This window comes from Triturus cristatus, chromosome 1_1 (genome assembly GCF_964204655.1).
Source record: "Triturus cristatus chromosome 1_1, aTriCri1.1, whole genome shotgun sequence".
Taxonomy (NCBI): Eukaryota; Metazoa; Chordata; class Amphibia; order Caudata; family Salamandridae; genus Triturus; species Triturus cristatus.
Genome location: NC_140579.1, coordinates 1,222,665,633 through 1,222,690,728, shown reverse-complemented (window position 1 = coordinate 1,222,690,728; position 25,096 = coordinate 1,222,665,633).

Below are 25,096 nucleotides of genomic sequence, written 5' to 3'. Positions count from 1 at the left end.
CACTTCCACACCCACTCACTCTCCATTACAGCCACTCACCCACCCATACAGCTACTCACATACCCACTAACACATCCATAAAGCCACGCCCTCTCATAAACCCATACAGCGATGCAGACAGCCACTCACACACTGGTACAATCACACAGTCACTCAGATGAGATATGCTAGAAATAGTATGCCTAATAATTAGTACAGAAAGAACAGTAATTTAACTTATGCTGTAGCTTAGTATATATCTTTAAAACTTAGAAATGTTTACAAAACACACTCACAAGATGATGTCATCAGTGATGTCACTGACTATGTCATGAGTGATGTAATATGTGAGGTCATATGCAGTGCATTTCAGGGGTGTAAGTTATAGTTAAATCAAGTAACTATAACTGCTGAACTTCTATGGTTTTGTACGAGTGAAATCTGAGTCTAACTATATAACGTCCACTTTTGGTTTATTTTAGTGGAAAAAATAATAATAGAGATAAATAGATATGTATGTATATATATATATAGATATGTGTGTGTGTATAATCAAATTGCGGTGGTTCGGGCAATGTGGCAAATCACAAATACACTCTAGTCCCACCTTTCTATGCCTGCGGAACTCACTGCGGGTGCCTTTCCAGTGCGTGAAGGTGGATTTCACGTTAAAACATGAAGCTCCAAAGAAAGAGGGGCACTCACGAGATTTGCCACATTGCCTGAACCGCCACTGTTGGATTATTTAGTTGACCATCTGGTTGTAAATTATCCAAATTTAAGGATGTTCTGTCATTTGTCGGACACCTGATGATACATCTTATTTTTTACAGCCAGCGACAGGCGAGAAGTGTCGGCACAGAGGAGAGACATTTCCTTATAAATCAATTTATTTGGAGCACCAGTGGGAGGACTGCAAAAGCTGATTACTGTCTGCATATCTGCATATCTGTGGGGACAGTGGCTGGCACCCTAACTCTGTGAAGCAGTGATGAAATGGGACATTGATATCCTGGAAACATTTAATATATAAGGTGCCTTACTGTTGCCACTCCATGATGGTGACCAATATCTACAAGTATTGCAGAGAGAGACTGAAGTCCTCTTGTGATTATAAATGTGAACTGACCAATGTCTATGGTTTGTTATGTGCTATCTGAAATGACATACCTACTGTGTGCTGTTTTATTCTATGAGGCATTGAGGAAGGCATTCTGCCAAAACACGTCTGCCCTGAATAAATAATGGAAACAAATGCGTAGGGTAAATTTCTCCATGATTCATACTATCTGTAAAGCATATATGAATTTTAATTTAAATTAAACCACTAACGATTTGCACAACGAGTGCTTGTGATTTTTTTCTCCGACTCAGCTGAGCCAAGAAGTTGTGACTGTAATGTTGAGCAGAGAAGCCTCCCCTGGTCGTACACCGATGCCGTGATGATTCAAGGGATAGTGAGGCCCCAGGGGAACAAAATATATATTTATACATACTACAAAGTAGGTGGGTGTAGCAGGGGTAGGTAGAGAACAAGTGTAAAGAAAAAGAGAACCAAATTAAGGAAGAAAGGATGAGGAACAGGAACAAATTTGGGCATATGAAGTTGGATGAAGGAGAGATGACAGAGCAATCAGGGAGAGTGAAGGGAGGGACAATAGATTCACCCGTAGAAGGGAAGAGAAGGCCATATGTGAAGCTCAGAAATAAGTTAAAGTGTAGGCCATTTTTTGCGAACTAGATTAGCATTCAAAAGGATGGATTCCACATCCTGGGTGCGCTGTGTATTTTGAAAAAATGTAATAGGCGCCTCCAGGTACGTTTTTCATCATAATCACATAAATGTGTCCCACGACTAATCTATACATATGTGTTCAAGGCATATGAGCTGCAGATCACACACTGTGCATAGGTCGCCATCTGGTGGTCGGCCCGGATGATTACACTTTGTTGTTGTCCTGGAAGAAGTCTTTGTAGTCACGAGACTCCTCCTATGGACTATAGTGTGCATGGGCATCGAGTACATCTGCAGATTGTTTTTTTCCGCCATCGGGCTCGGATGTGTTTGTCGTGCTCCCGGTCGGGTTCGTTACCGATCGACCTTTTGACGCACAATCCTTAACCCTATCGTCGGTATTGTTTTTCAATCGCGATCCCTCTTTGACGCGCATTGTTTAAAACCTACATTTCGATTCCGGTTGTCCACACGGGCCGTCGGGCCCACCTGCGCCATCAGGCCCTTGGCCGATGGAAAGGACACCTTTCAAGAAGTGCCCTCAGTGTGGACACAAATTCCCCCACACTGATCTGCACCAAGTCTGCAACCTCTGTTTGTCGCCACAACACGAAAGTCGACACTGCCAGGCCTGCATCTCCTTCAAGTCATAGAAAACCATCAGAGATCGACAGGCTCGAAGGGCCATGGCTCAAGCTTCAGCGCCTCCAGTCGACAACATCGCCCCAGAGACTCCGGATCAACAGAAGACACCGAGGGACAGTTGGTCATCGACTCTCAAGCCGAAGACCCAGATTCCGAAGATGATCAGCAGGCCGATGACGAAGCAGACGATGACGACAGCATTCCGGCAGGTCAACGGGTCGTAAGTACAGACGTCGACCCTTCTGACCCCTCTCACCCTTCCATGTCAGACAAGGCTATGGTAACACCTTCACCCTCGGGCCTAGGTGGACGCCATTCTCACACTTCTGTCGCCCTGCCTTCTGACTCGGCAAAGAAGATGAAACTAAAGCCTTCAGGGGACTCGGGCTCGAGTCAACCTTCCCACTACTCCAACCAAGTTCCGGTCCTGAAACAACTCCCACCGAAGAAAGTGTCGGAAACTAGCCACCCGGAACTGAAAAAATCTTTGGAACCCAAGCCCCTACCGAAAAAACACTCGGAACCGAAGCAGCCAGAACCGAGAAACATTTCAGACCCGAAGCAACCGGAACCAAAGAAACATTGGGATCCGAAACAACCGGGTCCGAAAAACATCCAGAACCTATACAACCGGTAGTGAAGAAATCTTCGGAACCTAAACCTTCCGAACCGAAAAAAGATTCCGGTCCCCAACCAAAGAAAGGTTCCGATCAAAAGCAAAAGGAGCTAAAAACACCTCCAAAAGCTACACCAGACAAACGCACGGACCCGAAAAAGTCAGTTCCCAAAAAGGACACTGCTGATGAAGAACTTTTTAAGCCGGATCCATTGCAAAAGACTCTTCTACAAAACCCCCAAACAGGTCAAATAATACTGCAGCCTAAAAAGAAGAAATTGGCCCCTCCAGCTCCAGTTCCTCAGAAGAAAAATGCCCAAACTTCTCCCATAAGGGACATCTCACCATCTCCATTGGTGCCTGACCCTGACACTCCACCTTTAGATGACGATGACGATTTTGGGGACGGAGACAATGAATCATTCGAAGACCCCAGGGACCCTGGTCACCATCACATGACCCCTGGGAAGACTATGAAGCACCAGGTGCACCTGATGTGCCTCAGGAGGACATTTATCCCTCTAGACCATCCCCTCCAGACAACAACATAGGATTTTCACAGCTACTACACAGGGCTGCTCAGTTTCATAGGGTAGATATGCACACTGACCCCGTAGATGATGACTTCCTTATGGACACAATCACATCTTCGCAAAGGCCCACAATAACACTACCTATGCTCAAGGGGGTCATCAAACATGCCCCAGAGGTCTTTAAAGACCCTGTAAGAGCCAGAGTTATCAATCCTAGGATTGAGAAAAAATATAAGCCTGCCCCTTCTGACCTAGCTTATATTAAAGGCCAGCTCCCGCTAGACTCATTAATTGAATCTAACGCTCGAAAGAGAGCCAACTCACAAACCTCAGGGGATGTCCCACCCCCTGATAAAGAGTCTAAATTATTAGATGCCTCCGGTAAGCGGATGGCATCCCAAGCGGCTAATGTTTGGAGGATTGCCAATACACAGGTATTATTGTCAATGTATGATAGGGCTCATTATGATGAGCTGGAGACCTTATTAGAACATCTCCCTGATAAGTATAAAACCAGTGCTAACGACCTAATTCAGGAAGGTAAAATTATCACAAACACCCCCATTCGCTGTGCTCTAGATGTTGCAGACACAGCCTATAGGGCAATAAATACTAGCCTGTTCTTATGTAGACATGCATGGCTGCGTATCTCCAGATTTAAACCAGAGGTGCAAAACACTATTTTAAATCAGCCTTTCGATCAACGGCATTTGTTTGGACCCATTGTACATACATCTTTAGAAAAGATGAAGAAAGACACTGATACAGCAAAGTCAATGGGAGCCTTGCAAACCCAAACTGCGAGAGGGTACTTTCATCGCTCCTCTTACAGAGGCGCGGCCAAGAATTTCCACACTGACAACTTCTCCTCTTCTTTCAAAACTCCCACCCAGTCCTCACCCGGCAGAGGATATTACAGAGGAGGCTAAAGAGGCAATAATACCAAAGGTAGAGGTAGAGGCACCAACACTCGTACTGCCTCCACTTCCAAACAGTGACATCCCTCCCCTCCCCCCAGACCATTACACTCCGGTTGGGGGGAGATTATCACAGTTCCAACCTGTCTGGAACTCCATCACAAGAGACAGGTGGATAAAACAAATAATTCATTCAGTTTATTGTCTGGAGCTCACTTCAACTCCTCCACACATACCACCCAGACAGCATCCCATATCACAAGAACATCTGACACTACTAAAACAGGAGGTCAATGCTCTCCTACAAAAGCATGCAATAGAACTAGTTCCACTGCATCACCAAAATACAGGGGTTTACTCACTCTATTTCCTCATACCAAAGGAGGACGTTTCTCTCAGGCCCATACTAGACCTCAGACCACTAAACCTTTACATTCAATCAGACCATTTTCCTATGGTCACTCTGCAACAAGTCCTTCCTTTGTTAACACAAGGAGATTTCCTTATCACTTTAGATCTCAAGAAAGCCTACTTCCACATTCCCATTCACCAAGCTCACAGGAAGTATCTTCGGTTTGTGGTGAACGGTCAGCATTACCAGTTCAAAGTCCTCCCATTCGGAGTCACCACAACCCCCCGAGTTTTTACAAAATGCCTCGCAGTAGTAGCGGAGCATTTAAGGAGGCAAAACATTAATGTTTTCCCCTATCTGGACGACTGGCTAATAAAAGCCAAGTCATACCACCAGTGCATACAGCACACTTACCAAACTATTCAGCTCTTACACAAACTCGGGTTCACCATAAACAAGACAAAGTCACATCTCAAGCCGTCCCGTTGTCAACAGTACCTAGGTGCCACAATAGACACCTCCAAAGCGCTTGCAACCCCCAATCCAGTCAGGATAAACAGCATGCAAGCTCTTATACAAACATTCCAACCACAATACTCATTACCAGCTCGAGTGTTCATGCAACTCATAGGAATGATGGCCTCTTGCATCTTCGTAGTACCACATGCAAGACTCCAGATGCGCCCCTTACAGGAATGCTTAGCACACCAATGGAACCAGGCCCAGGGTCAGCTAACAGATCTAGTGGTGGTAGATGGTCGAACACATTACTCTCTGCAGTGGTGGAACACCAGAAACCTTTCCAAAGGTCGACCGTTCCTGGACCCGCTTTCACAAGTGGTGCTAACCACAGACGCATCGCTGACCGGCTGGGGAGCCCATTTAGCAGACCATACAGTACAAGGCAGGTGGACACCTCAACAAAAGCTACTCCACATCAACCATCTGGAGTTACTAGCCATATTCCCAGCCCTAAAATCATTCCAAAGTCATGTCTCAGGCAAGGCTGTCTTAGTCCGGACGGACAACATGACAGCCATATACTATCTACAAAAACAGGGGGGACGCACTCCTTACAGCTCTCACAGCTAGCGCAGAGCATATGGAGATGGGCCATTCCTCGACACATTTTTCTGCTAGTTGTACATCTACCAGGAGTTCACAATTAAGTTGCGGATATTTTAATGCGATATGGATGAATTGGTCAGGTATCTTTGCATACGCTTTTCCGCCTCTCCCACTCATTCCATTAGTGGTACGCAAGATGCAGCAGCACTCGCTGACGCTCATCTTAATCTCACCAACTTGGACAAGACAGCCGTGGTACACCACACTACTACAACTCTCAGTGGTACCACATCAAAAACTATGCCTCTCTCCACACCTCTTAACCCAGAACCATGGAGAGATCATGCATCCGGACCCCATACAGCTGAACTTAGCCATTTGGCTCCTGAGGTCCTAGAATTTGGCTACCTAAACCTCCCGCCTGATTGCATGGACGTTATCAAACAAGCTAGACGTCCCACTACTAGAGCCTGCTATGCAGCCAAATGGAAAAGATTTGTTATCTACTGCAACAATAACAATATCAATCCACTAGATGTTTCCATCCAGCATATTATATGCTATTTACTACATCTTCATAGATATAATTTAGCATATACATCCATCAGGTTACATCTAGCTGCTGTAGCAGCGTACCTTCAAAACAGACAACATCTGTCGCTTTTCAGAGTTCCAGCCATCAAAACCTTCATGAAAGGCCTCAAAAGAATAATTCTTCCCAGGGTACCACCCTCACCAGTGTGGAATTTAAACATTGTTCTTACTAGACTTATGGGTCCTCCGTTCGAACCCCTTCACAAATGTGAGCTACAATTTCTTACATGGAAAGTCGCTTTTCTAGTGGCTATCACATCACTCAGAAGAGTAAGTGAGCTACAGGTACTAACAATTGAAGAACAATTCTTACAAATACATCAAAATAGATTGGTTCTAAGAACTAATCCAAAATTCCTACCAAAGGTCATTTCACCTTTCCACCTCAATCAATCTGTTGAGTTGCAAGTATTCTTCTCACAACCTACAACAGTGGCTGAAAGAGCTCTTCATACACTAGACCTTAATAGAGCTCTTCTTTACTATATTGATAGGAGAAAGTCCTTCTGTAAAACAAAACAGCTTTTCGTGTCTTTCTCTCCACCACACAAAGGCAATCCCATTTCAAAAACAGGTATTGCAAGATGGATTGTAAAATGCATACAAATTTGCTACCACAAAGCAAAACGTACTTTATCCATTCCCCTAGGGCTCATTCCACCCGTAAAATAGGGGCATCCATGGCATTTTTAGGAAACATTCCACCAGATGATATTTGCAAAGCAGCTACATGGTCTACACCGCACACATTCACAAAACATTATTGTGTAGATGTGCAAGCAAAACAATAAGCTACTGTGGGCCAGGCTGTACTCAAAACACTATTTCAGACAACTGCAACAGATACTGGTGGTCGCCGCTAGGGAGAGAACTGCTATGCAATCTATGCACAGTGTGTGATCTGCAGCTCATATGACTCGAACTGAAAATGCTACTTACCAGTATGCATCTGTTCTTGGCATGTAGAGCTGCAGAGTCACACACGCCCATTCACCTCCCCGGCTACCTTTATCTGTTCCAGTATTATCTTACTTACACCATACATGGACATCTTTTCTGTTCACACATAAATCCATCATTTCCCTTCATGGCGAAAAACAATCTGAAGATGGAGTCGATGCCCATGTGCACTATAGTCCATAGGAGGAGACACATATCTCGTGACTACAAAGACTTCTTCCAAGACAACAACAAAGTGTAATCATCCGGGCCCACCACCAGATGGCGACCTATGCACAGTATGTGACTCTGCAGCTCTACATGCCAAGAACAGATGCATACTGGTAAGTAGCATTTTCCTTCTCAGATACTGGGCTCGTTATTTATTTCCCACAGATGTCGATCCGTGAGTCTCTCACACACCGGATTATCACTGTGTCTAACACAATGACCTAGCCCTGTGTTTCATAGCACAAATGAAGATCCTGAAGCACTGGCTTCAATGGTCCAAGTCGGCCAGGGTCTTTGCATTTCGGAGAGGTAACACAAACTTTGGCCCTCACCTTTTCACCTTTCCAGTTTGGTCCAACATTTTGTGTTACACCACCGACATGTCCATGCATGTCTCTCAAGTCAACTCTGCCCTTTTCTAAAAATGAAATGATCAATGCCAGTTTATCTCAGACATATAGTAGCAGTCGCATATTGATGCACGGATGTAGGAACAGTGCCATCGGGTGAACACATATTCCGTATCATCCGGTGACAGAATGTTGGACAATAACAACTTATGGGTAAAAATAGGAAACTCTATCCTCTACTGGATAAGCATGCAAATGTGCTTTCTGTTCGATAAAGTCAGTAAGAAACAGGTACTGTGATCAAATATTGTCTATTGCATCATAAAATGTAATTGGATTTATCTAGCCCCCTACTACCCGTGATGAGGAGCCGAATTGCTGTTTTATATATACGTAAAATTATTATTAAAATGAATCAACAGTTTTGGATACACCTGTTGATTGATTCTAATAAAAGTTTTGGGTAAATGCTGAAAACGAGAGGTGAGATGAAAAAGAACAAAGGTTAAAGTGAGATTATAGTTGGGTAAAGTACTAAGGGGCCTATTGGGATGGCGGTCGGAAATTCTCCCTGACCGCCATGGTAGCCGGAAAAGACTGCCTGCAAGGACCACGGCATAACCGCCGGTCCAATTGGGATGCTCCGCAGTCGAAATCCGACCGTGGTGGTCGGATTCTGGCGATTAACATTGCGGCAGTTGCTGCTGCCAGCAGCACCGCCGCGGTGTGAAAAGGAGCATGTCATGCATGTCACTGCAATGCGTGGCAGGCACTGCACAGTGCCTGCCACCTGCTACAGGGAAATGTAGGCCCAGTGCACCCACACCCCCCCAACACATTGGGGGCCCGAAATGGGCCCCCGGAGACATTCTCCGCATGCCTTTCCATAGCGGTTCCACCGCCGCGGAAAGGCTGGCTACTGCCGGCATCATAATCATGCCGGCGGAGCCTGGCCCTGCACCGGCATCATTGTAGCAGTCCAGTTCTGCCCGCTAGGCATGCGTGCGAACTGGTACCGGCGGAAAAGTGGCGGGCGGAGATTTTCACCGCCGCGGTCGTCACCACCATGCTAATGGGACCGGCGATTTTCAGGGTTGCGATCGCGGGAGGATGTCCGCCCCCGGTCCGGCGGTTGCCACCGCCGGCCCGGCGGCAGCCATCCATCCGCCATCCTAATAGACCCCTAAGATTTTAGGTTACATTGAAAAAACGCTAGTAAATTCACTGATATTCAATGTAATTGTTTTATTGTATTTTCCATGGTACCACGGTACTGCCACGGTACCATTACACAAGTGGTACACCAAGGTACAGCAGGACAGTGTATTCCTCACTTTTTAAAACTTGGTTCTGTGGTACTCCAGGGTTCCCCTGGCAGACATCACAAAAGGGATGTCCTGGGTCCAGCAGGACACCTGCGGTTCCTCACTGAAGGCTTCGCTCAGTTTTAAGTGAGTACCATAAGACCAGCGGCATGACATTTTTATTTTATTTCGGCCCCAGGATGGGTTCCACTGGGCTACCACCTCACAAAGGCCAGGGGGTCAAGGTTCACCAACCCTACCCCCTTATACCTCATATTTCTCTAAACCTCAGAATATGGAGACCAAATCCCTGAATCCTAAATTGGCAGCCACAACATTTCTCTGGGTGTTGCGACCAGCCAATCAGATTTCTTGGGGTCCCGCAGTACCGAAGGGAACAAATGGCAAAAAAAACTCTCAGCCGATCAGAAAGGTCTGTTTTTTAAATCTGCTGTACTGCAGGAGTACTATGGTACTCCTGCAGGACCAACTGTCCAGATATCACTATATTTTTAAGCTTCATTTCTGAAAAACACGGCTGAACAGATTTACACCACATCACGAAAAGCACGTTTTCAGGGTATAGATTTAGCTTTCTTCCAAATCTGGATCGCTTCCCAAAATGTGTATGGGAAATTGAATGGGATAAACACGTTTTGGCCGCTGTCCCCCCTCCCCCTCCCCCCCCCTTTTCTCAACCAACCCCCACCTTGATTAATCACCCCAAAACTTTACAGGAAGGAACTGAGATGGGTGAACTTTTTGGGAAAGTTTCATGAAGATTCGTCAAACTGTGCCAAAGTAATTGGCAAAACAAAAAGTGTTCTTTCTGTGGAAACTGTGACCTAAGTGTAACTACACAGCGGCTACAGCCGCAGTGTAATATACGCCTTTTTTTAGTCTTATGGGACAGATGTTCTTGAATATTTGTGGAGGGACAAGGGTCTGAGGGGCAGTGACTGGTCTGCTGGCTTTTACAAGCTCCTGCAACTCAGTCATTGACAGTTTTTGGAAAGGTAAATGAGGTGGAAAGACCCTTCCACTGGAACCATTAACTGGAAGCCAGAAGTGGATGGTAGTTTTCTTGTGTGCTAAGTATTAAGCCAGCATGTCTGCTTTGGTAGTTAATGATTTGCCAGTTAATTACAAAAAGCCCCGAGAATTAGGATTGGTTCTTTAAATGCTTTCTAGGTTGTAAACTTCTGAAAGTAATTTAAATGCTTTTTAAATGGGGAATTTTGAATTGGAGATTCTGCTTGAGTTGTAGATTCTATTAAGTCTATGTAGTCACATGTTAACATGTGGGTTGTTATATTTACTACTAATCTGTTGAAGCATTGCGGTTTGTGGTTTACCTTTTTAGGTCGAGGGACCGTCCGGTCTGCCAAAGGCAGAACCGGAAGTCCGGAGATCTTATGATTCTTAGAGTGGCTATTCAGCTCGCCTCTCTTTTTGCCTCTCCTCCATTGGCTGGCTTCCTAAACGGAGGCCAGCCATTGGAGGAGAGAGCCGTCCCTCCAAATAGGCTCCGTCTTTTTCAGATTCGGGGGCGTGTTCCGTGCTGTTCTTTCCACTTTTTAGCCAAGCCCTTTTTTAGGCGTGTTTTTCTCTCCTCCAGCCAATGGCAAGAGGAGAGAAAAAGAAACACGCCCCCGAATCCGAAAACGCCACTGCGTTTCTCCGAGGCATTTCTTCTTGACCTCGGAGAAAGGCAGTGGTGTCTGCGCAGAGCGGGTGCTAGTCAGAAGCTTCTGCCATGTACAGCTGCGAGCGGCATCGACATTGCTAAGAGGTGTCCCAAGTGTTGTAAAGAAGTAGACCGCAAACGTATCGTTTGAGGAAAAGAAAATGAAGCAGTCAGGTACGCCATATTACTAGCACGGAAGTTTAAGAAGTCATCCGGGGTGTACCTAGATCGAAAAATTTCACGAGCTAAGTGTTTTGAAATGTCTGGGACTATTGAGGAAGGCACCCGTGTTGGGTGGTTGTCAGATCGTGTAAGCTTTAGTAACAGCTCTATTTCTTTAAAATTTGAGTTGCCCGTTCCTCCTGCACACCTCTCAAAAGCCCATAGTTATCCCTTCGTGCAATGCGGCTTTTGAGCATCCGCGTTTGGAAGCAGGGGCGCTCTGTCCCGTTCGTGAACTCTATCGTTTCTCCTTCCAGCCTGCTCCTTCGCGCCAACCCAAGAAAATTAAATCAAAGAGACAGCTGAAACTGCTAACCAAGCGGAAACTGCTGTCATTGGATAGGCGTGGTTAGGAGCGGGAATCCACGGAGTTCTGCTTATCACGTGGCTCCGGCACCGGGAAATTGGTCGCTTCCTGCTCCCGAAATTAACCGCCACCTAGAATTCCTCCCCTGCTCCCCGATGTATCCCATGTCAGCCTTCACCGTAGAGCCCTTGGGTAAGTAGTCCACTGCTTTTGGAAGAGCTAGGCCCACTCTAGTGCGTCTTTTACAGAGGTTGTGTGTGTCTACAGCAGCTCGTTAGAGAAGCAGTCTAGTTGACACGCATGTTGAGTGTGTCACTGTCAAGGAGCACTCTCCGCAGCATAGCTTCCTGACCGTCACCCCAGTGCCACTTGGTTGCCAAACACAGCCGGTCATCAGCACATAGCCGCCAAGATTTCAGTCTGCTTATGTGTGATGTTTTCTTTTTTGACAACACTTATGTGTGATAGTTCAGAGCTTTATGTGTCACTTGATTAGGGTGACCAGATGTTGAGAAGCAAGTACTGGGACAGGTCAGTCATAAAAGCAGGACTAAAGCCTCTAGTCTCACTGTTACATCTCGTTTCTGGGAAGTGCCAGTACTTTCCAATTAACAGTGTTCTATTTTTCGTGAGAAGTGCAGATACTCTCCCTCTCGAAATAAAAAAGTGCTGGAACTCAGTACCGGCCCGTTGAAATCATTGTATATTTATGTGTATATACGCACAGAAATTTACAAGGCTACTTTTACATAACATTAGCTATGGCAGAACATCCACATTGCGTTTCCCCTGATGATCTTTTTCTTCTGTCTCTGACTTAATTACATTATTTGGGCCCCATGGATTTACGTGTGTACAATCACCTAATACTGGTGTTTCGTGGGATGGTCACTCATTTAGTATCGCTAGTGCCCATTTGACTTGAGACTTACTGACTATGTGTCTAAGTTACAGAAGTTGGTTGATTGATTGCAAGGTTTTTTGGGGGGGTTTGCAAAAAGAGCTGATTAGGGATCACGTGGTAATACATGCCTGCTATCCAAAAGAGTCTTTGCGTTAGTTAGGGTGTCGCACTAGATGACGTTTTTAGGTCTCGGCTAGCGAAGGCTGCGAGTAAAAAAAGATCCCCTGCGGCCTTATTTGTTCGAGGCTGCAATCTCATGAGGTTATGTGAATCCTTTGTTCCCTCAGGACTACAAAATATTTTATGGAAAGGAGTAATTTGTCACACCGAATCACTAAACAGTGTCTAAACTTTTTTAAAATAACAAATATCAGTCCCGTCTCGTGTAATTCTAGGGCTTGGCCGTTCCCCCTCCCCCGACCCCCCCCCCCCCTCCCCTCCAAAATAAAGCATTTGAGATCGGTTTATGGAAAGGTAACTAACCCGGGCAACAGTGCTCTGCGCGAGCCACAAAATGGGACAAACGCAAGCAGATGTCACCCACGCCCTCCTCGAAGCGCTATCGGGAACGCCGTGATATGGGTTCGCCAGGTATTTAAACTCACAGACCTCAAGTGTGAGACCTCTGACAGGCGCGAACAACCTGCAGTTTCGCTACTTCCTGGCCTCTGGACAAAAGACTGCGTAATTGCATTGGCTTCTGGGATTGAACGGCGGCTAATATTTGTTTGGGCTGTGTTTCCATGGCAACCAGTGCACTTTCTATTAATTAGACAGTTTATTTCCGGCATATTTCTGATACCTTCTTTTCTTTTTTTAATCACCGGTAATTTCAGGTTGTCAAGAAGAAACTTGCAGAGACCTGGAATGAGGACGTGTGATGTCTTTTGAAAATACACTACAGTACAATGTACACTTCTTGTGCTGGACTTACAGCTAGAGTCTGTCATTAATAATAATGCACTCTTAATTTCCTCATGCTTTTCAGCGTAGCGGTGGTATTCAGTTTTCATAAAAGCAGGAGGCATGCACATGTACAGGGGTCTTTCAGAGAGGCGTGGTCGATTTAATTAAGGGCGTGGCTTAAAACATTTAAGTGAAAAAAATCTGTGCTTAGCATAGTGTGCTTCCTGACTAGTATTTTGTCTCTTTTTTAATTGTATCTAGATATATAATACAACATGTAACTTACACTTACAACAAGCCATGACTATTGGCTTTGTCAATGGTTGTTAGTTGCATAAGATAAATAAGGAACAACTATGGCTTCGTTGTATATAATGTTGAAAATGCTTCAGTTCTGAAAGGATGAGGCTGTGGAAGAACTATAACAAGTCTCTTTGATGTTACATCACAGACAGTGAAGGATGTTCCTGCTGCAGAGTTATGATTTTGTTTCACCCTGATGGTGAGGGCAAACATGGAGAGCCCGATAGCCTCACCTCAGCATCTACTTTTTAAAACTACTTGTGCTGACCACCGGCAGGACCTGGCCCACTTAAAGCCCTGCGCTTAGTACAGTTATTGGCAGCGGAACACATAGGCCAATCTGTATTCTTAAAGCAGAAGAGGTGACCTGCTCAGGGTGTGATCTTTGCGGTGCAGGCTCAATGTATTTGTTGAAAGAGTATAGCAGGCTGCATTTACTGATACGCATCATTTGAGAGAGATTAAGCTATTGACAGTGTAAATAACAATGCCTTGCTTTAATGTTTTAAAAACAAAAACATAAACAAAAATAATGTCATGAGCAATGCCAATAGCTCTAACTTTAACAATGCCCGAGACCATTGCATTGTAAATGCTTGTTTAATTCTGTATCCATCCAAAGGGCTCTTTTTCTTTTATACTGTTTTGAAGTTTTCAGTGAGAGTAGTATATCAAAAGCTGCGTGGAGCCAACCCTAAGGCTTCTCTTACTGTGTACCAATCAGCGTTAGGGGTAAGCTGGGTTTCTATGTCCTCCGTGTTTAGCTTGTTCCAAGGTCTATAGGTGGTTGAGAGTACATTGAGTATGGGTGAACGTAGGCGTGGATGGGAAAAAGTCATTATGGGTGTCCATGTCTTCATGTATAGTTCTGGGATGAGTCTAATTTAATTTGTAAAATCAGATTTTCGGATCACCAAGGATACACATGTTTGAATATGTGGTAAATAGGTCTGATACTCAGTCTAGAATGGTGTCTGGGAATGTTCCAACACTAGTAGCGGCCTATAGAGATGGAGAAAGTTAAGAAAATTATTTTTCTAGACTTGAAACTAAATAAAAATGGATTGTTGGTAAACCTCTGTAACTGCTACATTTGTTGGTAAAAACAGAGAAAACCCAAATTGATGTCAAAGCTTAAGAAACAGTCCAACTTGATCCCATTTACGAGTTGCTGGTTAAATAGGGTAGCCATATGGGTACAGTATTACTGTTACTTGGTTGTATTCCCACTTTGTATACCGGCCATTGCAAGACTCGGGCACCAAACGGGGAATATTACCTAGTTCATCTAAAAAAGGATTCATCAAGTCTTGAAACTTAAAAAAAATAAAAAATGTTGGTAAAGCTTTGGAACTGTTTACCACAAGAAGCCGCTCCTAGTGTGATAACCCAAACGAGTTACAGGAACGTCGTAGGTGTGGGCATCTCACAAAAAATTACGGACTGGTCTCACACACCACCTGGTGTCATGCTTCATCATTGACCAGTCCTCGCCCTCTAAAACCTTCGTTTGATAGAGGGCGGGCATACACTTGACGACAAGGATGCACTTTCTAAATGGCTGAGTGGGGGCCCGTGAAACTGTGAGTGAGGTTAAAAATCATTATAGTGGTCAAAAAGTGATTTTTAATGTGATTGACAACTATATGATATTAAAAATTATGTGTGACGGTGCATGGGGTAGTTAGTGTCCCCTAACCGTCTTATGTGTGGTCAACATGTTTCTGCCGGAATGGCCCTGTTGGGTCCGTGGCATTCATCAGGACCAAATTATGAATAAGGGCTCCGTTCTTACCAGGTGTTGGTAAGATGCTACCACTGTGTGAGTGTAGCATAGGCCACACTTCACTTCCTATGGTGCTTCCAAAGGTGAAGCCTATGAGAAAAAGTGAGAAACAAGATTTATTTAGAACTTGTTGAATTAGACGTACCTGTAAACAAAAGGGAGAGAGAAGAAATACAATGCATGCATTGAACTCTAAGAGTGAATAAAGTGTTTGTGACTTTGTGACACTCTATTTGTGTACACTTTTGTGAACAATTTCAGCCTGGGAGCAGTAAATACTGCTGCCAAACTTACCCTAATTGGTTGGACAACTTGTCCCAAGGGGGGAGGAGGGACGGGGGTAATCCACCGTTTTGTCACTTCTGTTGGAAGAAAAACACAGAACCTAGGTCTTCATCCAAACTTCAGATAAAATGCCGCACAGACAGAGAGAAGGGTCTCTACAAAAGATCTATCATTGAGCGAATCCCAACAGAAATGGTGGGAAACATAGTAAGTAAAATGGTTTTATCGTGAGGGTTAAGTTGCACAATAATACACTCACACGCTCATTAGTCATTCGCACCACCCGTACCCTTACTGTGACACGAAGCAGAATGTTCCTGTGTCCTAGGCGTCCGCTCGATCCTCCCGATTGCGAGGAATGGAGGGAGCGGGCGCCGTCTTAAATATGCAGTTTGATTGTATTATTTGGTCGCAGAACAGAAATCAGGTGCGGGGATCCCGGTGTCAGGAGAGCGCCGAGACTGTACTTAAGAAGGCGGTAGTGGCGTAAATGAAAGAGGAAGCCTCATTCGTTGAGAGCCTGGGGGGGTGTGTCAGCCGTCCAGTAGTAATCAAAGGATCAGAAAAGGAAGCCGGTCATAGGGCGCGCCTATGCCTGTCTGACGAGTTCCGTGAAACAGGAACGATTTCATTGGTGGTGAGGCTGGCCAGACGAGGGTTGTGATAGGTCTGTGCTCTACTGAATAGGAATACTAGAGGTGTTTTCGCAATTTTGGTCACGCGTCAAATGTTGACACGGAGACGCCAAATAAAACGAGTTTATGCTAAGGCAGAAAATACACCTTGATTATCTAGAACGATCTTGGGCTGAATAAAAATTAAAAAAATAAAATTAAAAAATGTACGCTCAGTTGTGTCCCGATTTTTTAAATTAAGTGGTGGCACATATGGGCTAATGCAGAATTATAAGTTGTTATACAAAATAAAATGTGACTCAAAAACTGGAGAGTTTTTTATGATGTTTCCTTCCTGAGACACATGTCTTTCTTGCTGCCCCATCGTGCATTGGCACGGTGCAGAGTATCTGTCAGTATAGCGAGAAACATTTCTCCAGATAAACAAAGAAACATTTGGCTAGCTCTGGCCGCTTTTCAACATCTATAGGGAGATATATCGTGACAATACAAAGCTACAGTGACGTGATATACTTATATGTCTCCAAATGAGCAGTTTGTGTTGTATGTTAAGGCAAGGTTCTGTTTGCAAACCGGGTCAAGAAAGGAATAAGAAAAAAGGTGTATGGTTTGGTAGTTCTACTGTCTAAATGGCTTATATCCAAATCATATCCCCTTACATCAATTTGTTAGCTGCAGCCATGGAATGTCATCATTAAGACCTTTTTCATGAGAGCGTAGGCGGTACACCCAACGTTGTTCTCTCACATGGAGAGCTTTTGTGAGATCAAATTTCTTTTTCTTCATGACCTCCAGGATAGTCCACCGTAGGTCTGAGTCTGTATGGTTTTTCTCGGTGAAATGTCGTGTTAGCTTGGTGTTAGTTTTTTTGCACCTGATTGTGCTACGGTGCTCATTAATTCGAATTCTTACTTTCCTTGTGGTCATCCCTACGTATTGGAGTTGGCAAGGGCATGTTAGTAAATATATCACGTTTTCCGTGTTGCAGTTGCTGAACGATTTGAGTTGCCATGGTTTGTTTGTCCCAATGTCCACCATCTTGGTGTTCTTTGTAAGATTACAAGATTGGCATCCACCGCAGGAAAAATGGCCTACTGCGACCACCCGCAGTAGGCCATTTTTCCTGCGGCGGATGCCAATCTTGTAATCTTACAAAGAACACCAAGATGGTGGACATTGGGACAAACAAACCATGGCAACTCAAATCGTTCAGCAACTGCAACACGGAAAACGTGATATATTTACTAACATGCCCTTGCCAACTCCAATACGTAGGGATGACCACAAGGAAAGTAAGAATTCGAATTAATGAGCACCGTAGCACAATCAGGTGCAAAAAAACTAACACCAAGCTAACACGACATTTCACCCAGAAAAACCATACAGACTCAGACCTACGGTGGACTATCCTGGAGGTCATGAAGAAAAAGAAATTTGATCTCACAAAAGCTCTCCATGTGAGAGAACAACATTGGGTGTACCGCCTACGCTCTCATGAAAAAGGTCTTAATGATGACATTCCATGGCTGCAGCTAACAAATTGATGTAAGGGGATATGATTTGGATATAAGCCATTTAGACAGTAGAACTACCAAACCATACACCTTTTTTCTTATTCCTTTCTTGACCCGGTTTGCAAACAGAACCTTGCCTTAACATACAACACAAACTGCTCATTTGGAGACATATAAGTATATCACGTCACTGTAGCTTTGTATTGTCACGATATATTTCCCTATAGATGTTGAAAAGCGGCCAGAGCTAGCCAAATGTTTCTTTGTTTATCTGGAGAAATGTTTTTCGCTATACTGACAGATACTCTGCACCGTGCCAATGCACGATGGGGCAGCAAGAAAGACATGTGTCTCAGGAAGGAAACATCATAAAAAACTCTCCAGTTTTTGAGTCACATTTTATTTTGTATAACAACTTATAATTCTGCATTAGCCCATATGTGCCACCACTTAATTTAAAAAATCGGGACACAACTGAGCGTACATTTTTTAATTTAATTTTTTTAATTTTTATTCAGCCCAAGATCGTTCTAGATAATCAAGGTGTATTTTCCGCCTTAGCATAAACTCGTTTTATTTGGCGTCTCCGTGTCAACATTTGACGCGTGACCAAAATTGCGAAAACACCTCTAGTATTCCTATTCAGTAGAGCACAGACCTATCACAACCCTCGTCTGGCCAGCCTCACCACCAATGAAATCGTTCCTGTTTCACGGAACTCGTCAGACAGGCATAGGCGCGCCCTATGACCGGCTTCCTTTTCTGATCCTTTGATTACTACTGGACGGCTGACACACACCCCCATGCTCTCAACGAATGAGGCTTCCTCTTTCATTTACGCCACTACCGCCATCTTAAGTACAGGCTCGGTGCTCTCCTGACACCGGGATCCCCGCACCTGATTTCTGTTCTGCGTCCAATTAATACAATCAAACTGCATATTTAAGACGGCGCCCGCTCCCTCCATTCCTCGCAATCGGGAGGATCGAGCGGACGCCTAGGACACAGGAACATTCTGCTTCGTGTCACAGTAAGAGTACGGGTGGTGCGAATGACTAATGAGCGTGTGAGTGTATTATTGTGCAACTTAACCCTCACGATAAAACCATTTTACTTACTATGTTTCCCACCATTTCTGTTGGGATTCGCTCAATGATAGATCTTTTGTAGAGACCCTTCTCTCTGTCTGTGCGGCATTTTATCTGAAGTTTGGATGAAGACCTAGGTTCTGTGTTTTTCTTCCAACAGAAGTGACAAAACGGTGGATTACCCCGTCCCTCCTCCCCCCTTGGGACAAGTTGTCCAACCAATTAGGGTAAGTTTGGCAGCAGTATTTACTGCTCCCAGGCTGAAATTGTTCACAAAAGTGTACACAAATAGAGTGTCACAAAGTCACAAACACTTTATTCACTCTTAGAGTTCAATGCATGCATTGTATTTCTTCTCTCTCCCTTTCGTTTACAGGTACGTCTAATTCAACAATTTCTAAATAAATCTTGTTTCTCACTTTTTCTCATAGGCTTCACCTTTGGAAGCACCATAGGAAGTGAAGTGTGGCCTATGCTACACTCACACAGTGGTAGCGTCTTACCAACACCTGGTAAGAACGGAGCCCTTATTCATAATTTGGTCCTGATGAATGCCACGGACCCAACAGGGCCATTCCGGCAGAAACATGTTGACCACACATAAGACGGTTAGGGGACACTAACTACCCCATGCACCGTCACACATAATTTTTAATATCATATAGTTGTCAATCACATTAAAAATCACTTTTTGACCACTATAATGATTTTTAACCTCACTCACAGTTTCACGGGCCCCCACTCAGCCATTTAGAAAGTGCATCCTTGTCGTCAAGTGTATGCCCGCCCTCTATCAAACGAAGGTTTTAGAGGGCGAGGACTGGTCAATGATGAAGCATGACACCAGGTGGTGTGTGAGACCAGTCCGTAATTTTTTGTGAGATGCCCACACCTACGACGTTCCTGTAACTCGTTTGGGTTATCACACTAGGAGCGGCTTCTTGTGGTAAACAGTTATAGTGGAGGCTGCCAGCTCCTAGTACCCCTATGCCTCTAGTTCCCTCCTCCACAGATCCAGTGGAGACTTTTTGTGTGTTAACTTACGTACAGCTGATGGCTGTGGGAACAAACTAAGGGGTCACCATCCCAGTACAAGGGATTTGTTCTATTATACAAACTCATGTAAACAGAAAAGAACTACTATAGTCACCTTTGTTGCTGACACTGTCCTTTCAAATAATAAGGATAGATTTAGGATTATCCTTAACGTTACCCTAATTATCCAGCATGGATACCGAACTCTCATTTGGGGAAGAAGTCCTAGCAGAGATTTTAAACACACCATCCTTACTAGCAGAAACCATAGTGACGCAAACAGTACAGAATTCAGATGAGTGGGAAGCACTATCCTCAAAGAAAAAAGAACAAATTCGCACAGCCCTACATGGGGCGTTTATGACGGAATATCTCCGAAAAAACACGGCACCCAGGGGATTGATTGTTACTAACGAACCTAGATTATTCCTTAATAATAAGGAATATAGAATTAATTGGTCCAGCATTGCGTGGAAATGCACAAAAGATTGGCTCATCCTTATTATCAACACTGCAAGACAACTAGCAGATGCTCTCCTAGTTGAGATCCAACAGAGCGAAAGTAAACTGAAAACTACAGTGCAACTTTCAGTCTTTAAAAAAATGTTGGATGAAATTAATAAAGAACACTCAGAATATAAGGAATATCTAACACAATCCAAGCTGACTAAACTGAAAAAAGATGTACAAAAGTTCAGTAAAGAAACAGTCTACCCATACGTGACGGATGAACATTACAATAAACCAATTCCACAACAATCAGGGAGAAAACAACGCTTCCGACCCACTCCCTGGACGTTCAGCTCTGGAGAAGAGAGAAGTGACTCCAGTAGTGACGAAGGCTCAGGACCACACTATGGAAAACCGTCTGGGTACCAACCTCTGATGCAAGTACCTCAACCACAACCACCCCAACCTCCTCCCTTTGGCTATTGGCAACAGCCCTACTTTCCACCGGGCTTTGGTTATCACCCAGGCCCACCGTCTTTTTTATTCCAGGGCAGAGGCAGAGGGCGGGGCAGACAAAAAAGAAGAAATACAAGGGTCCAGTGGGAGGATCAACAACCACCGCAAGGAGTAACAACCAGGAGCAGAGGGAGAACGGAGATGCCCTCAACAAGCAGGGACTAACCAACATCGTTAACATCAGCACACACATCCTAACGCCTGATGAAGAAACCATTCTTAACAAAGGCTTAGGTTTCGTCCCCACTCCCAGAAATGACCCCTTCACTCTCAATATGGAATTGGCCCAGTTTTTTCGAAAACTCAAGCTTCGAGACTTCTTCGGAGACACGACAGAAGTTGATGATGATAAGAAGAAATCTACCGGGCTGCGTAAAAAGTCCACCTTCCAACCTCCAAATCAGAACATTTCATGCCAAATACTTACATTTGAACAGGCAGTGCTCAGGGATATAGAAAATATTGACTTCCATAACACCAAAGGGTTCAACAACCTCTCAGGGAAGGAACGGATGGCCCTACTAGCACTCAAAAATAACCATGATGTCGTTATCAAACCAGCAGATAAAGGGGGCGCGACTGTCCTTATGGACCTCACGATGTACCGAGACGAGTGTACAAGACTGCTAGCAGATACGAACAGCTATGCCATACACCAAACGGATCCCACGGGCCCAATCAAGATCAAAATTAAGAACATAGTGGAAGAAGCCCTAAGTAACAACTGGATAACGAAGCAAGAAGCTGACTTCTTAATCAACGGAGAACCTAGGATGCCGCGCTTCTACATTCTACCCAAGATCCACAAGGGACGTATGCCACCGCCAGGCAGACCAATCGTTTCAGGCATCGGATCGGTGCTAGAACCCTTGTCGCAATTTTGCGATTGGTTCTTACGGCCCATTGTTAAGGAAACGCAATCATACCTAAAGGACACAAAAGACGTCCTATGCCTCCTAAGAGATTTGGAGGTTGATACCACAAATGACTGGCTTATAACGATGGACATCGAAGCCCTGTACACAAGTATTTCGCAACGACGAACATTGGAGGTCGTAGAATATATCAACTTACGAAGGGAGTGGGATTTTGTTACCCCCCAACATTTTGTCATGGAATGTGCCGAACTGGCCCTCACAGAAAATTTCTTTGAATTCGAACAGGTCATCTATCACCAAATAACAGGCACTTCGATGGGGAGCACATTTGCTCCCAGCTTGGCCTGTCTATACGTCCAGCAATTTGAAGATGATTTCATCAACAATGCAGTGAACCCATTTCGAAACCACATAAAGATTTGGAAACGTTACATAGATGACGTTCTTATCGTATGGAATGGAACAGAAGAGAACGCAACAGCCTTCGTTCACTGGGTTAACCTACAAGACAGCCATCTCAAATTTACTCATACCATCAATAAAAATCACGCAATCTTTCTGGACTTGGATATAACACTCACAAACGAGGGGATAACAACCAAGGTTCATAACAAACCCACCGACAGAAATAGCCTACTCTTGTATGAGAGTTATCATCCTAAGGCCCTCAAACAGAACTTACCAGTTGGCCAGTTCCTCCGTATCAGGAGAAACTGTTCCGAGAAAGAAACTTACACAGAGCAGGCAGAACAACTCGAGAAGAAACTGATTGAACGCCATTATCCAAGAAAACTGGTGAGGAAGGCTAACAAAAGAGCTAGAAACAACCCAAGGGATGCACTTCTGGAAAACGTGGAGAAAGAAAAAACCAACAGACCAGTCTGCATCACTACTTTCACCCCAATATCAAACTCAGTTCAGAAAATTATCCAAAAAAGATGGCACATACTTAACAGCGCTGGAAAACATTGGGAACCCCCCTTGTTTGCGTACAAACGCAATAAAAATCTCCGGGACGAACTAGTCCACGCCCAGATGACCACCAATGAGAACATAGAACAACTTAGACTTTGGGATCAACCACCCGCAGTAGGCCATTTTTCCTGCGGCGGATGCCAATCTTGTAATCTTACAAAGAACACCAAGATGGTGGACATTGGGACAAACAAACCATGGCAACTCAAATCGTTCAGCAACTGCAACACGGAAAACGTGATATATTTACTAACATGCCCTTGCCAACTCCAATACGTAGGGATGACCACAAGGAAAGTAAGAATTCGAATTAATGAGCACCGTAGCACAATCAGGTGCAAAAAAACTAACACCAAGCTAACACGACATTTCACCGAGAAAAACCATACAGACTCAGACCTACGGTGGACTATCCTGGAGGTCATGAAGAAAAAGAAATTTGATCTCACAAAAGCTCTCCATGTGAGAGAACAACGTTGGGTGTACCGCCTACGCTCTCATGAAAAAGGTCTTAATGATGACATTCCATGGCTGCAGCTAACAAATTGATGTAAGGGGATATGATTTGGATATAAGCCATTTAGACAGTAGAACTACCAAACCATACACCTTTTTTCTTATTCCTTTCTTGACCCGGTTTGCAAACAGAACCTTGCCTTAACATACAACACAAACTGCTCATTTGGAGACATATAAGTATATCACGTCACTGTAGCTTTGTATTGTCACGATATATCTCCCTATAGATGTTGAAAAGCGGCCAGAGCTAGCCAAATGTTTCTTTGTTTATCTGGAGAAATGTTTCTCGCTATACTGACAGATACTCTGCACCGTGCCAATGCACGATGGGGCAGCAAGAAAGACATGTGTCTCAGGAAGGAAACATCATAAAAAACTCTCCAGTTCTTGAGTCACATTTTATTTTGTATAACAACTTATAATTCTGCATTAGCCCATATGTGCCACCACTTAATTTAAAAAATCGGGACACAACTGAGCGTACATTTTTTAATTTTATTTTTTTAATTTTTATTCAGCCCAAGATCGTTCTAGATAATCAAGGTGTATTTTCTGCCTTAGCATAAACTCGTTTTATTTGGCGTCTCCGTGTCAACATTTGACGCGTGACCAAAATTGCGAAAACACCTCTAGTATTCCTATTCAGTAGAGCACAGACCTATCACAACCCTCGTCTGGCCAGCCTCACCACCAATGAAATCGTTCCTGTTTCACGGAACTCGTCAGACAGGCATAGGCGCGCCCTATGACCGGCTTCCTTTTCTGATCCTTTGATTACTACTGGACGGCTGACACACACCCCCAGGCTCTCAACGAATGAGGCTTCCTCTTTCATTTACGCCACTACCGCCATCTTAAGTACAGGCTCGGCGCTCTCCTGACACCGGGATCCCCGCACCTGATTTCTGTTCTGCGTCCAATTAATACAATCAAACTGCATATTTAAGACGGCGCCCGCTCCCTCCATTCCTCGCAATCGGGAGGATCGAGCGGACGCCTAGGACACAGGAACATTCTGCTTCGTGTCACAGTAAGAGTACGGGTGGTGCGAATGACTAATGAGCGTGTGAGTGTATTATTGTGCAACTTAACCCTCACGATAAAAGCATTTTACTTACTATGTTTCCCACCATTTCTGTTGGGATTCGCTCAATGATAGATCTTTTGTAGAGACCCTTCTCTCTGTCTGTGCGGCATTTTATCTGAAGTTTGGATGAAGACCTAGGTTCTGTGTTTTTCTTCCAACAGAAGTGACAAAACGGTGGATTACCCCCGTCCCTCCTCCCCCCTTGGGACAAGTTGTCCAACCAATTAGGGTAAGTTTGGCAGCAGTATTTACTGCTCCCAGGCTGAAATTGTTCACAAAAGTGTACACAAATAGAGTGTCACAAAGTCACAAACACTTTATTCACTCTTAGAGTTCAATGCATGCATTGTATTTCTTCTCTCTCCCTTTCGTTTACAGGTACGTCTAATTCAACAATTTCTAAATAAATCTTGTTTCTCACTTTTTCTCATAGGCTTCACCTTTGGAAGCACCATAGGAAGTGAAGTGTGGCCTATGCTACACTCACACAGTGGTAGCGTCTTACCAACACCTGGTAAGAACGGAGCCCTTATTCATAATTTGGTCCTGATGAATGCCACGGACCCAACAGGGCCATTCCGGCAGAAACATGTTGACCACACATAAGACGGTTAGGGGACACTAACTACCCCATGCACCGTCACACATAATTTTTAATATCATATAGTTGTCAATCACATTAAAAATCACTTTTTGACCACTATAATGATTTTTAACCTCACTCACAGTTTCACGG